Here is a 13,788-nt window from a genome sequence, read left to right on the forward strand (position 1 = left end):
TTTCAGCTTCAACATCAGTCCTTCCAATGAACACCCAGGACTGATCTCCTTTAGGATGGACTGGTTGGATCTCCTTGCAGTTCAAGAGACTCTCAAGAGTTTTCTCCAATACCACAGTTTAAAAGCATCAATTCTTTGGCACTCAGCTTTCTTTATAGTCCAACTCCCACATCCATACATGACTACTGGAAAAACTATAGCCTTGACTAGACAGACCTTTGTTGGCAAAGTAATGTATCTACTTTTTAATATGCTGTCTATGTTGGTCATAACTTTCCTTCCGAGGAGTAAGCATCTTTTAATTTCATGGTTGAAATCACCATCTGCAGTGACTTTGGAGCACCAAAAAATAAAGTCTGACACTGTTTCCACTGTTTCCCCATCTAGTTGCCATGAAATGATGGGACTGAATGCTATGGTCTTAGTTTTCTGAATATTGCACTGTAAGCCAACTTTTTCACTCTCCTCTTTCATTTCCATCAAGATGCTCTTTAGTTCTTCTTCACTTTCTTCCATAAGGGTGGTGTCATCTGCATATCTGAGGTTATTGATATTTCTCCCAGCAATCTTGATTCCAGCTTGTGCTTCATCCAGCCCAGCATTTCTCATGATGTACTCTGAATTTAAGTTAAATATGGACATGAGTTAAATATGAACTGGACATGGAATAACACATGACTAGATCCAATGCCTTAAAAATATTTTATGCATTAAATTGAAATAAACAATGATTTATAGTAGTTATTAATTTTCAATAATTAGGAATAATACAACTAATTGTAAAGATTTATTTCAAATAAACATGTTTAAAATTCAGAATACACTTAAACAATCCCCAAAATAAAGCATGCTCAGAATCTTAGCATTTACATATGGATATGCAGAAAGATTTCCTTAAAAATTTACTCTATTGCTGCTGCTGCTGCTAAGTTGCTTCAGTCATGTCCGACTCTGTGAGACCCCATAGATGGCAGCCCACTAGGTTCCTCTGTCCCTGGGATTCTCCAGGCAAGAATACTGGAGTGGGTTGCCATTTAACAATAACAATTTCTACCATAAAAAAATAGTCCCCCTGAACTTTATTAGCTGTGAGCATCACTCGGGCACTTAAATATCCTTCAACTAAGGAACCAGCAGCTTAGAAGGGAAGTCAGCATTCTGACAGAATGAGAATCAGTAGCCTCTGATGGTCAGAATTGAGTATGCTGCTATAATAATTTTCAAGCTATTATTTTCATACTCCTTGGTACTCCCTCATCCAGTTTTGATAGTCAATGAATAAGTCCAGCAACACCAGACGGAGAAAGCCATGGGGGTCAGGTATTCAGACTGTCTTCGATGAAACTACTGGGTGAATGTGTTTCTTATTTAGCCGAGGAAAATATTAAAGTACAATGCTATGGTCATCTACCACATAAGATTGATAAAAAAAACTGCCTACACAAATTTGTTTAGACTTTTGCTTGAATAGCACCATTTAAAATACAAAAATGCTTATGCCTTTGTTTTTTTTTTTATACTGTTGCATTTAGTATATCTTTTTTTTCCTTCTTGCAAATAACAATGAGAATTTAATTAATTACATGGCCTCACTAACATCCTATAATCATGGCCTATTTATGTGAAATGATTTTGACTCTGGCAACATATTTTCTTTAGTTGTTAAAAGCCACTTTATACTCCTATAATAATATTTTGGTAAATGTTTCAAATTGTTTTGGAGATAAAGTTGTTTAGAAGATAAAACTGTGCAGTAATACCTGTGGGCCAAGGAGGAAATTTTGTTTACTTTAATCTTTATCTTAAAATAGAACAAATGTGATAGAACGAGAATCCAAAGAAAGCAGTTAGAGCAATCATGTTGCTATTATCTTCTAATAACTTTAACGTCACTTGTCTCCTTAACAAATCTCAGAATCATCTCTTGGTTGCCTGCATTTAGTATGAGCTCTTAAAGTGTAATGCATTATACTGTTCTCCCATTAAAGTTAAAAGTTCTACACCACATCTTCTTTATCCACTCATCTGTCGATAGACATTTATATTGCTCCCATGTCCTGGCTACTGTAAATAGTTCTGTTATGAACATTGGGGTGCATGTATCTTTTCAAATTATCTGGATATATGCTCAGGATGGAATTTCTGGATCATATGGTGGCTCTGGACTCCTCTAGTGGCTCATTGGTAAATAATTCACCTGTAATACAGGAGACATGGGTTTGATCCCTGAGTCAGGAAGATTCCCAGGAGGAGGGCATGGCAACCCACTCCAGTATTCTTGCCTGGGAAATCCCGTGGACAGAGGAGTCTGTTGAGCTCTAGTCCATAGGGTACAAAAGAGTCAGACAAGACTGAAGTGACTTAGCACACACATCTGCACACACTGGCTCTATTTTTAGCTTTTAAAGAACCATCACACTGTTCTTCAAAGTGGTTGTACCAGTTTACATTTCCACCAAGAGTGTAGAAGGGTTCCCTTTTCTCACACCCTTTTCAGCATTCATTGTTCATAGACTTTTTGATGATGGTCACTCTGTCTTCTTTGGACTGTAATATCCTATATGGAAAAATAATCTAGAAAAGAATGGACATATGAACACATATAATTTTTTTCTGTATACCTGAAACTATCACAATATTATAAATCAGCTATATCATAAAATAAAAAATATTTAAAAGTAAACAATCAATGCAAAAAATTAATGGCTTCCCCAGTGGCTCAGTGGTAAATAATCCACCTGCAAAGCAGGAGATGTGGGTTTGATCCCTGGGTAAGAAAGACCCCCAGGAAGAGGGCATGGCAACCCACTCCAGTATTCTTGCCAGGAAAATCCCATGTATGGAGGAGCCTGGCTGGCTACAGTTCATAGAGTTGCAAAGAGCTGGGCATGACAAAAACAAGTGAGCAGGAGCATAACTGAATCACTTTGTTGTACACCTGAAACTAACACAGCCTTGTAAATCAACTATGCTGTAATGTTAAAAAAAGATTTTAAAAAGGAAACAATCAATGCAAAAAAATTAAAAAATAAAAATCTCAAAACTTACAAAGCAAAAGTTCTGGAAGTTTAATTCTTTGAGTAAGTTTTTCCAGAAAAATCAAATAAATGTTTATCTCTAATCATCCAATTTAGAAACAGATTTTTTCTTGTAAACAACTGCCAAACCTACAGATCTGTTTTTCCATGTCACCACATATTACCTACAAATGAAATTCAATATTTTACTTCTTACTTGCCATTAATAGTTGCTGAAACTTTCTGTTATTTTTACTTTCTCTATTCTTACTAGTTTGTACTACTTATTGTCACTGTAAATAGATATTCCAAAGTGGAAAAAATGTAAATATATAAAATTGCCACAATAAAATAGCTAGCATAGTTCTATACATGATTATATATTTAATATGCTATTTGATTGAATGTAGCAATTAGTTTTTACCAGAGCATGTAAATATTGCGTGCTTTATGGCCAAACCATAAATTGTTACAGCTACTTTAATGGATCAGGTCAATGATGTTAAAAAGAAATTCATCATGTTGGTTGTCACTTGGAGAGAAAAGAAAGTTCTCAGTGTTTGCCTTAGACTTCCTGCTATCTCTGTATTATTGGCATGTTTTGACTTTGAATTGCCTGTAAGAACTACAGTCTATGAACTGTGGTCTGAAGAAAATTTAGCTAATAATTTTACCTCTACCATAGTAAATTCCACCTGCAGTAAGAGAAATAAAGAAAATACATGCTACCGTTTGTGACTATGCAGTAAACTTTAACTTTTGCCACTCTGAATAAGAAAAATCACTTGAACGCTGTAAGCAACATCATTCAGGAAAAAGAAAAATCAGTCAACATGAGCAGTGAATCAAATGAGTAAAGTACTTTACTCTGAGAGAGGATTTTTTAGTTTCTCCAATTTTCTGTATAGGATTCCTACTCCTTGTGTGGTTCACAACATGCCTACAGACCTTTCTGATTCATAGTCTTCTATGATTCATGAGCTTTTGAATGAGATCATCTGAATATATACTTACTACTGCTTACAATTATCATCACAAGAACCCATTCATTTAATAAAGGTGATTAACAACAAAAAGATATGATAGAGTGTTCCAATAGCTACTCATTCCTCTTATTTTACTCACAATTTCATATCATCTCAGTATGTTTTATGGAATGATATAATATACAGTTATGTGTGTCTGGCTTTTCCACAAATCATGAAGCTTTTGCTAAGTGTATCAGTGCTCATTCCTTTTATATTTTTGTGTAGTATTCCATCAAGTGGGCATACCACATTTTGTTTATCACAAGTGAATGCTAATTTGGGTTGGTAGTGTTTCTTAGATATTAATATATATGCAAATATCTCAACAGAGTGCTATAGCAGACAGGCTGTTATTTCTTTCTATTGCATACTTCTTTACAGTGTATATCCACATTTTACTTAACAACTTCTCCAGTGATGAAAATTTTGCCCACTGTAATTCCTTGAAATCACTAATAAAAAATGGGATGGACTTCCTTGTAGAGACAATAATAGATCATTGAGGTCAATTTTCTGAGATGCAGATACCTTCTCAACAATATAAATTTACTGGATCACAGACAAAGTGATTAAAAAAATTTAGATCCATATCACAATTATTCAAGGTCCCTAAACCAATGTGTCAGCTGCCTTGCCTTTAAGGTGCTGTGTAAGTAGTTTCTTTTTGCTAATGACTCTTGTATAGCTTCCTTGTAGAGATGGTTTTAACTGTTCATGATAATTATGCATGAAATACTCTCATTTACTTCATTCTAAAATAGCAGCCTTTTACAGGGGTGAAGTCAGCTATTTCCCAAGGAACTTTTAGCCTTAGCAACTATTTCTGAGAAAAATAACACCCTTGAATAACAAGAAAAACTTTATGTATTAATGATGTTATTTTTGTCCTAGAGTGCAGTTCAGTTAGTTGCTCAGTCATATTTGACTCTTTGCGACCCAATAGACTGCAGCATGCCAGGCCTCCCAGTCCATCACCAACTCCCAGAGTTTACTCAAACTAATGCCCATCAAGTAAGTGATGTGATCCAACCATCTCATCCTCTGTCATCCACTTCTCCTCCCACGTTCAATCTTTCCCAGCACTAGGGTCTTTTCAAAGGAGTCAGTTCTTTGCATCACGTGGCCAAAGTATTGGAGTTTCAGTTTCAGCACCAGTCCTTCCAATGAAAACCCAGGACTGATCTCCTTTAGAATGGACTGGTTGGATCTCCTTGCAGTCCAAGGGACTCTCAAGAGTCTTCTCCAACACCACAGTTCAAAAGCATCAATTCTTTGGTGCTCAGCTATCTTTTTGGTCCAACTCACATCCATACATGACCACTGGAAAAACCATATCTTTGACTAGATGGACCTTTGTTGGCAAAGTAATATCTCTGCTTTTTAATATGCTGTCTAGGTTGGTCATAACTTTTCTTCCAAGGAGTAAGCATCTTTTAACTTCATTGCTGGTCAACATCTTCAGTGATTTTGGAGCCCAAGAATATAAATTCTCTCCTGTTTCTATTGCTTCCTCAACTATTTGTCAAGAAATGATGGGACCAGATGCCATGATCTCAGCTTTTATAATGTTGAGTTTTAAGCCAGCTTTTTCACTTCATCAAGAGGCTCTTCTGCTTCTCTTGGCTTTCTGCCATAAGGGTGGTGCCATCTGCATATCAGAGGTTACTAATATTTCTCCCAGCCATCTTGATTTCCGCTTTTTTTTGGGCCACAGTTGGCTTACGTTTGTTATTGTAATTACTGATGTCCTATACTTTTTTTTTCAATCTCATTCAGGTGTGTGGATTAAAAAAAGTACTGCCAAAAGTGTCTGGCTGAAATAAAAATAGCTACAAAATTATCCAAAGTTGCTAGAATAAATCACAATCGATTGATAGCCTTCCTCAAATTCATCTGCACCCCTTGAAACACATAAATTATGGAATTTTGCTATTATTCTGTAGAGGTTTTCTGAAACACTAAACCTTCAGCTATTATTAATTTTATCCCTAATGTGTTACAAACTACATGTCTCTAGAAATAATCTGCAATCTTGTTAGAAAGACTTCTATAAAGTTGAGTTTTACATCTTAAAAATGCTGGTTATTGTTTCTAGTGCCATAAACATCATGAGTTTAAACTTGTTTCTTGTTTATCGTGTACAGCTTCTCTTTACTGTAGCAGGGGACAAAAGTAATGGAGAACATTTTGAACTCTGGGCTGTTGCAAAACCTGTTAACACTAAATGCAGTGGCATAAATAACTGTACAGCTAGAAATGGTTGCTAATTTCCTTAAATCCAATCATTAAACTCTTTGCTATATTTAAAAAAAAATTTAAAGGAATTTTTTTAAATTTACACCTATCAGTTTTTTAAGAGAACTGAGTAATAATATCACATGTGAATTTTCATAAATGCATTTCTAAGAGGAAATGCATATGATAACTAACAATATTTTGCTTCTAAAAAGTCAATAGTATTTTATTTTATAGAAGAATAAGTAAAATGTGATGTTCCAAATATATTTAAAAAAACAGAAAAATACCATCATTTTGAATCTATAATAGGTTAGCAATGCTGAAACATTTCCAATATTATAAAATTTTAAGTTATTTTGTTTTTTCCCAAGTAACTAGTTGTGCCACTAAAGCATTTATTTAGTGGATTTTTTTCCATAATTGACGGCAATAGCTAAAACCAAGAAATGTACTTTTGTTATTTTCTGTAGTTTATAAACATATACTCTGGTTTTTAAAAATATATAAACCATTATAAAACTGATATTTTCATTCACAATTGTGAATTATAGATAATAATTGCATATTGCTAATTCTATCTGTTAATACTATCTACCCATTTGTTTTGCTTTGAAATACCATTGGAAAAATTTTAATAGAGACTGGGAACTTCAAAACAAATAACAAGAAAAGTGATCAGGTAAGACAAAAGTGAGACTGATAAAATATATTATATGCAGTCAATGAGACTGATAAAATATATTATATGCAGTCAAAATGATTTAAATTAAGATCTGTATGATAAACTCCAGTCTTTCATAGGTTTACAGATTTTCTAATAGGTTTCTTTACTTTCTCTTATCTCAAAATGATAATAATTTTAAAACTGTGTGTTCTCCTGGGGAAAACAAATTATTTTCCTTGGTTCAGTCTTGTCTTCAGTAAAGAAAATAAACACTATTTTCAAAAATAGCATTTTATTCAATTTAACATCCTTGATATACTGTAATCATTATTTACTTCAATGTAATTTACCTGGAAATTAGTGATTTAAATTCCCTATGAATACTTTTGAAATGGTTTTCTTCTCTAACATAGTGAAGTATAATGAAAAAACATTAGAATGTTGTTTTTAGAGTCAGAGAAAACCTAAATTCCAGCACTCATAATTTATAGATATGTAACACTGCTGCTGCTGCTAAGTAGCTTCAGTCATGTCCGACTCTGTGTGACCCCATTAATGGCAGCCCACCAGGCTCCACCATCCCTGGGATTCTCCAAGCAAGAACACTGGAGTGGGGTGCCATTTCCTTCTCCAATGCATGAAAGTGAAAAGTGAAAGTGAAGAAGCTCAGTCGGGTCTGACTCTTAGCCACCCCATGGACTGCAGCCTACCAGGCTCCTCTGTCCATGGGATTTTCCAGGCGAGAGTACTGGAGTGGGGTGCCTAGGAAATATCAATAAACCCTGGAAGCATATTTCTAATTTAAGAAGACAGACTTAAGTGGTAGGCACATTATAAATGTTCAATGGACATTGTAAATGTTCTAAGTACGTTAATAATATAAAATACAATTCATCACTGACACGAATTACTCAAAATTAAAATATTTATTAGCATGGGGAAGGGTATTGACAAGTTGATATTGAATATATACTATGGTCTGCAACAGGGCTTTTCCTTGTTAGGTTTTGTATAGTAAATATATTATACCTTAAAGACCACATCGTGTCTGCTGCATCTACTAACTTGCCACTGTAATGTAACAGCATCCATGCACAATGCATAAATCAATGCATACGACATGTTTCAATAAAACTTTATTTACAAAACAGATGATAGGCTGAATATGGTCCATGGACTATAGTTTTTTAATCATTGATCTCCACATTAAACAGATTTTTTTTATTTTTAAAAAATATTTCACAATAATATTGAATTTCATATTATACATAATAATTTTAGAAAAGCCCTGAACTTTAGAGAGGGTCATTAATAAAAACCAACTAGCTAATGATACAATCACTCTTATCATCAACTTATCAATTACCAGGCAATTACCAAATGCCACAAACATGAATTTTATACTTGCCATGTGTGTGTGTGATCAGTCATGTCCAGATCTTTGTGACTCCCTGGACTGTAGCCCTTCAGGTTCTTCGGACTATGGAGTTTTCCAGGCAATATCGGAGTGGGTTCCCATTTCCTCCTCCAGGAGATTATTCCTGACCTGGGGATCAAACCCATGTCTCTTGCTGCACTGGCAGGTGAATTCTTTCACTGCACCACCCTGGAAGCCCAGATACTTACATAAAACTATGCAAAAGGTACTGATATAATCTTCACATTACAGATAATTGAGTGCAAAGTGCTAACATTGCCTGAGATTCATGCATCACATATAAAAATACATTTATTAAAGGATATATGGGCTCCATCATCACATAAATATGCAGTGTTGGCACAGTCTGTACTGTAACCTTAAGCATTTGCTTCAAGACTGACATTGTTCCATCTTAATGTACATCTTCTCATTTTTTATCCTACATCATTGAAATAAACAAAATGCAACTGTATCTGAATGTCATGAAAGTTTGTGATTTAAGCAGATGCTGTCACATGGGATTGTCGTTTGTACAGACTATAACACAGTACTTTTTTCTAATATAATCCAAGGCAATCTTTTATACAAAAAAAAAAAAAAGGTTGCTTTCTCTTTTTTATTTTATTTTTCATTCACTACAAATGCAGACCATGTTTCAATTCAAATTCATTGAAGTCAATCCAATTCAATCTATTTTCTTCCATTGCCATGAATTTTGATGCTCTAATAGACATATTAAAAAAGGAGAAGATACACCAGCACCAATAATACATGGGATATGTTTTTGCTTTTTTCTTTATGTTACCCCAGCTTTTGAAAATTACAAGATAATATCAGTTTTACCTTTACCCTGGAAGGCCTTTACCTGCACAGCTTATAGAAGCTCATTGACAATATCTTGACTTTTTTTTTTATTAACAAGCCAACTTCACATTGGTTGGTGTAGTCTAGGCATGACATGCTCTTTCCTGTTAACCTTAACCAGAGATGTCTCTATCCTGTAGATAAGAGTAGAGTGAAAGTATTTGAAAAGTCTTACAAGGAAAAGCCCAAGCAGAAACCCCAGGCAGACTAAATGCTCCATCACTTCAAGGGGCCACTCTACCAAAAGGCTTTGGTTATCAGTCAATTGAGTATCTTTGGAAGATTCAGTGCCATTTCCTTGGACTTAACAACCTTCAGTATGACTGACATCTATTGGATCATTTCTTACCTAGCTCCTGATTTCCCTTTATGTTGTACATTAAAAGAAATGTTAGCACTTGCAAAGCCTACCCTTCCCCAAATTTAAAGATCTGTCAGGGTCACATGGAAGCTCTCTGTGAGTGAATGTCCAGTGTTCAGCTGAAGGCTGCACTCCTTACTGAAAGGTTTCCCCTCCCAGCAGATACCTGGAGCACAGGTAGGGCACACCTATCAAAAGCAAGAAGGATGTTGACTTTCCATTTCTAGTTTCTGTTGTTTTTAATTCTTCCTGTCTAAATTTATCCATTATGGCTTTCTTGGAATCAGAGAGCTTTTTTTTTTCTTTTTTCTTACATTTAGATTATTTGGCTCTGTTTTAAAGTAAACTTATCTGTCTGTGGAAAACATAGGTAAATTGGACTTTGCTCAAATTTAAAAGGTTTGTGCTTCAAAGAACACCATCAGAAGGTGAAAAACCTTCCATGCAATCAGAGAAAACATTTATTAATCATAGTTTTATAAGAGGCTTTTCTCTAGAATTTATAAAGAATACATGACTCAATTAAAAAAAAAAAAAAAAAAAACAGATAACCGAGCTTAAAAAATGGGGAAAAGATCTGAATATATATGTTTCCAAAGAAGATACACAAGTGGCCAATGTGTTCATGAAAAGTACTCAACACCACTAGTCATCAGGGAAATGCAAATCAGAACTCCAGTGAGATATAACTTCAATCTACTAGGATGGCTAGAATTGAAAAAAATCAGATAGCAAGTATTGGCAAAGAATGGGAAAAGCTGGGATCTGTATATAGCTCTGGTTAGGAAGTAAAATGATGCATCAATTTGGGAAACAGTCTGACATTTCCTCAAACAGGTAAACACAGAGTCGCCATAAGACCCAGCAGTTCCACTTCTTGGTATAGGCCCAAGAGAGATAACAATATATGTGCACATAGAAACTTGTACATAAATGTTTATAGCAGCCAAAAGTTAGAAAGAGTCAAACTGTTTGTTAAAGGGGAAATGGATAAGCAAAATGCAGCATATGCTTACAATGGAAATACGTTGTCATAAAATGTAGCAAAATACTGAAACATGCCACAGAATGAACCTCGAAAACATTATGTTAACTGGAAGAAGCCAGTTCCAGTCACAGAAGACCACATATATAAGATTCCGTTCATATGAAATATGTACAGAGAGAAGGTAGCCTTAATGTTTTACTGGTTGAAAAGTGATGGGAGAACAGTGGGGTGATATCTAAATGATATGTGGTCTCTTTTTGAGAAGTCAAAAGTGTTTTAAAATTGACTGTGTTGATGGTGGTATGTGTCAATGAATACCAAAAAACATTGAATTGTACCTTTTAAGTGTGTAAATTATATGATATGTGAATTATATTTCAATAAAGCTTGTTAAAAAAGAAATAATTCTTGAAAAAGAATCTGTTATATCTTATAGAGATTCCTGAATACTAGACTGAAGGGATGGAATTGTAATCAATGTGAATTTAAATGATGAAAATCATGTGATTATAAGTGGGTTTTAGGTCATGAATTCTTATGGCAGTGTGGATAATATGTTAGGAAAAAACAGAGATGCTGGTGGTACAAAGATCAGTTAGAAAACTATTGCAAGAAAAAGGAAAATAGGTGTGTGCATGTGTGTGTGCACATGTAACAAGAGTAGTATCATTTAAAACCACAAAGGAATAGTGTAATAACATACCTATCTTAAGTAGCACTGTCCATTAGGTGGGAGAAATATCAACAACCTTAGACATGCAGATAATACCACTCTAATGGCAGAAACCAAACTAAAGAGCCTCTTGAAGAGGGTGAAGGAAGAGAGTGAAAAAGCTGGCTTGAAACTAAATAATAAAAAAATGGGGCATTTGGCTCCATTACTTCATGACAAATAGAAGGGGAAAAAGTGGAAGTAGTGACAGATTTCCTCTTCTTGAGCTCCAAAATCACTGCAGATGGTGACTGCAGCCAGGAAAACAGATGACTGCTTTTCAGCAGAAAAGCTATGACAAACCTAGACAGTCTGTTGAAAAGCAGAGACATTGCTCTGCTGACAAAGGTCCATATAGTCAAGGGTATGGTCTTCCCAGTGATCATGTATGGTTGTGACTGCTGGACCATAAAGAAAGCTGAGCACCAAAGAATTGATGCCTTCAATCCATGGTGCTGGAGAAGACTCCTGAGAGTCCCTTAGACACCAAGATCAAACCAGTCAGTCTTTAGGAAAATCAATCCTGAATACTCATTGGAAGGACTAATGCTGAAGCTGAAGTTCCAGTACTTTGGTCATCTGATGTGAACAGCTGACTCATTGGAAAAGTCCCTGATGCTGGGAAAGACTGACAGCAGAAGAAGTATCAGAAGATAAGATGACTGGATGGCATCACCGATGCAATGAATATGAACTTGAGCAAACTTCAGGAGAGGGTAAGGGACAGGGAAGCCTGATGTGCTGGTCCATGGGGTTGCAAAGAGTTGCAACTGAACAGCAACAACATACAAAGTCAAGGGCTTCCCAGGTGGCACAGTGGTAAAGAATTCACCTGCCAAAGCAGGACATGCAAGAGATGAAGTTTTGATCCCTGAAAGCGGAAGATCCTCTGGAGTAGGAAATGACAAGCCACTCCATATTCTTGCCTGGAAAATTCCACTGACAGAGGAGTCTGGTGGATACAGTCCATGGGGTCAGAGTTTGACACGACTATGCAACTGACCACACACACACATACAAAGTCAATATAATATTGTCTTTAACATAAATATCTATATAATGGAAAAATGAGATGTTCAATAAATCTACTTACAATGGAATATGATGCTTACAGAGATAGATACTAAGTGCCAGACAAACACAGAAGAACACTCAAACTGTATGAGATAGGTAATAGCAAAAAAAAAAAGATATTTTGAGTGCAACTATTTAGGAACAGTGTTTTCCACATGGATGACACATAGCCTATTCTCCTGAGCTCACAATTATTATCTTCATACACATCTATGATTATTCTTCTTTTATGTAATTTCACATCTATTCTGAACACTGCATGCTGCTTTCTATTCCTGTTATCCACCTTGCTTACTGAACTTGTTATGATACTTCTTTTCCACGTATTTTTAATATATTCTTTTCTAAAATATTGTTTGCCATTATGGTTTATCAGAGGATATTGAATATAGTTCCTTGTGCTTAGGACCTTGTTGTTTATCCATTCTGAATGTAATAGTTTGCCTCTAGCTATGGTGCTTTAAAAACCTATCTTTAGATGTTCTATACTAGACTATTAAGTCATTTTGTACAGGGAATACACCTTCTTTGTCTTTCTGTGACACATTTAGTGGCAGTGCCTGGCTTGTTGGATTTAGTAAATATTGTTGAATAAAGAAGTGATGACATACATAAAGAAATAAATGATGTTTCACTAGATTATTCTGCCTAAACATTTAATAATCCCTAGGTGGCTCAATCGGAGAAGGCAATGGCACCCCACTCCAGTACTCTTGCCTAGAAAATCCCATGGATGGAGGAGCCTGGAAGGCTGCAGGCCATGGGGTCGCTGAGGGTCGGACACGACTGAGCGACTTCGCTTTCACTTTTCACTTTCATGCACTGGAGAAGGAAATGGCAACCCACTCCAGTGTTCTTGCTTGGAGAATCCCAGAGATAGGGGAGCCTGGTGAGCTGCTGTCTAGGGGTTGCACAGAGTCGGACACGACTGAAGTGACTTAGCAGGTGGCTCAATGGTAAAGAATATGCCAATGCACGGGACACAAGAGACACTGGCTTGATCCCTGGGTCAGGAAGATCCTGTGGAGAAGGGATTCTCCACAACAGTAATCTTGCCTGGGAAATCCCATGGACAGAGATGGACTACAATCCATGGGGTCACAAAGAGTCAGACACAACTGAGATACTGAGTACATATAGACATTATGTAGAAAAATAATATACTGGTTTGAATATAGCAAGAATTGGTATTAGAAGAGAGTGGAGGATTATTCAAAATTTTATATTAAAGAATTAGCAGCTAGATTATATATATACATATGGGGTTCATTAGGAAATCAGAGTTAGAGATACTAATTATAGAACATCTTCACAGAATTGAGAATTGAGTCAATTCAAGAGAAAGAAAAGACAGAGTGCATAAGACACAAAGTCATAGTCAAAGCTATGGTTTTTCCAGTAGTCATATGTGGAGGTGAGAGT

This window comes from Bos taurus, chromosome 16 (genome assembly GCF_002263795.3).
Source record: "Bos taurus isolate L1 Dominette 01449 registration number 42190680 breed Hereford chromosome 16, ARS-UCD2.0, whole genome shotgun sequence".
Lineage (NCBI taxonomy): Eukaryota > Metazoa > Chordata > Mammalia > Artiodactyla > Bovidae > Bos > Bos taurus.